Below are 2,787 nucleotides of genomic sequence, written 5' to 3' on the forward strand. Positions count from 1 at the left end.
AAGATCATGCTGAGTTTCTGAGTTTAATATGATTTTTCTGTCCTAGGTATTTCAGAAAACTTTCTGAATGTGAAATATTATAACTGATATAATCAATTATTAATTACATATGTGTTTTATAATAAGTAATTATAATTAGATACATAATACCTTACTTCTATAGAATGTGTTATTCTTTTGTTGTTCCTCCAAGAAAACCCTGTCTGTTTGCTATTACTTTCTTCATTGTACACATGGGAACATTTACGAACATCCAGCTTAGATTGTGACTTTTATGACTATTTACCATTAGCCTCCCAGAAAATCTTCCTGCTCTACAGTTTCTTCACTGTATTCCTTACTTATGCATTTCTCAGTGTATAAATGAGGGGATTTAACATGGGGGTGATAATGGTGTAAAATACAGCCACCGTCTTATCTTCTTTAAAGGTAGTATCAGGGTGCATATACATGAAAGTACAGGGACCATAGAACATGATAACCACAGAAATGTGGAAGCCACAGGTGGAGAGAGCTTTGCATCTACCTTCTGTTGACTTCCTTCTCAGGGACACCAGGATGATGGTGCAGAATATTAGCAAGATAATAGAACCTCATAGAATGATGGTACCAATGTTGACAGCCACAGCAGCACCAACAAGGTAAGTGTCTGTGCAGGCAAGTTTCAGCGCAGCGTGCACATCACAAAAGTAGTGATCAATCTCTCTGGGTCCACAGAAGGGTAGCCGGATTACCAGAGTCACGTGGATAATGATGTGTAAGATCCCACCTACCCACATACCCGGAAACATTTTATTGCATCTTTCATGATCCATGATGGTCACGTAGTGCAGGGGTTTACAAATAGCCACATAATTATCACAGCCATTACAGTAAGGATGAAGATCTCAGTGCAACCAAAGAAACAGGCCCCAAAGAGTTGCAACATGTACCACACATAGGAGATAGTTTTACTTTTTGCTAATTGTTCAACAATCATCTTAGGAGCTGTGACAGAAGAGTAACAAATATCCACAAAAGGCAAGTCGTTGAGAAAGAAATACATAGGAGACTTGTAAAGTTACCCACATAATCTCAGAATGATGAGGAGGTTTCCCAGAATGATTGTGTGAAAGAAATAAAACACCACAAAACAAACTTCTTCAGCGTCTGGGTTCTGAGAAAGACCCAAGAAAATGAATTCAGTCACATTGTTTATTTTTTCCATAGAATTATCAGGCCAAGGTTTCATGAGGCAATTAGATTATCTGAAAGAAAAACATAACAAGGACCTACCTTCATTTCTATCTCCAAACAAATGGATGGTCACGATAGCTGAAAATAGAAAATGGGTGCTTACAGCTTCTTGGCATGCATACTTAAAGATATTGATGTTTGCTTATCCTGATCATCTTACCTCAATATAATAGTCCATTTGTTCACTTAAAATGATGAAACAAAGACCAGAGAGAAAGCAAACCCTCTAAGTCACACAACAAAGCAGGAGTCTCACTTCCCTCACCTTTTACTAAGATTTTCTCTTCTGTTTGTTCTAAAACTTTACTAGTTCTTGTTCTGTATAAAGCACTCAGCTCAATTTTAAAACAACTTCTCTTTTGGGGAATGTGGTAACAATGATCTTTTAGGGAAAGTTTTCCTTATTTTTGGCAAAGAAGTGAAGGTGAGCCCACATTTTCCCTTTTAAATACTCCCTGAGTGTTCAAGCTCTTACAGTCGGTCAGGAGGTGGGTCACATAGTAGAGCGATAACTCAAAATTACACATATCTGATACTGAGATAATGGTGCTGGATAAATCCTTTAGCATCATGGGATTTTTTATCCCATGTGTGAAATGAGAAACATTCATTTTCACTGTTATATTTGTAGTTATTTGGAGTATGAAATTTAAACAACTGTGTCATCCTGGGATAGAAAAAAAACCCTGACAAGGAGACAGAGATTTAAAAATATGTATAAAACAATAAAAGAAACATCTGAGGACACATCAAGACCTGTTTGATTCGAATGAAGGGGAAGTGAAATCTCTGGTATTTTCTCCATCTTCAAACTCAATGTTGAGGATACCCCAAGAAATACTTTTACTTGATATTAAAAATACTTTTAACTGAAAAATGGAAAAAGAAGCCAAGAAAAGATTAAAAGGAAACACTCTGTTCCTTCACTCATCTTTTTAATCTTTCAAGCCATGATGGTTTATATTGGTTCTTCCACTTAGGGCTCACTAAATATTCCTGGAGAAAGTTATCACTGAAAAGTACTTTAAATTGGCTAAGTAGGAAGATAATATTTAATTTAAATGTAGGAAACTTCAGTGGTGAAATTTAGTAAGGCATTTCACTTATATGGAATAATTTTGATCCCAATGGTTTAAGACTATTCCTCAAACCACGCCACAGATGTAAAAGATTCCTTGAGTCATACAGGTTAGGATAGAATTACACAGTACCATAAGTAATCATTGGGAAGTTCATTCATCTGAGAACACATCCCATGCAGATCTGTCAAGTTTAGTGCTTACAACTTCTCCTGATCCGATATGTGCTCTCATCTGTTCCTTTGCTCTGCACTGTGCCTGGCTCTCAAGCTTTATGTGAAGATACAAGGGTGGGTTTCCCCAGGTCTGTGTTTTAGAGTTGAGAGAGTAGCAATACAGGTGTTCTTCCCTTACACAATACAAAATCAGATAATGATAATAATGGTCATAACAGTAACAACAACAACTTAACTTCATCCTCAAGTACATCTTAGTACTCTTCTTACTTGTTATTATTTTTCTCTTTTATTTT

The 2,787-nt window shown here is 36.3% G+C and overlaps 1 pseudogene; it reads right to left on the reverse strand.

Moving 5' to 3' along the window:
• Nucleotides 1-278: 278 nt before the first annotated feature.
• Nucleotides 279-1,207, reverse strand: LOC118935894 (olfactory receptor 4S2-like; annotated as a pseudogene).
• Between the last annotated feature and the right edge of the window lie 1,580 nt (nt 1,208-2,787).

The sequence above is a fragment of the Manis pentadactyla genome, chromosome 18 (assembly GCF_030020395.1).
Source record: "Manis pentadactyla isolate mManPen7 chromosome 18, mManPen7.hap1, whole genome shotgun sequence".
Classification (NCBI taxonomy): Eukaryota; Metazoa; Chordata; class Mammalia; order Pholidota; family Manidae; genus Manis; species Manis pentadactyla.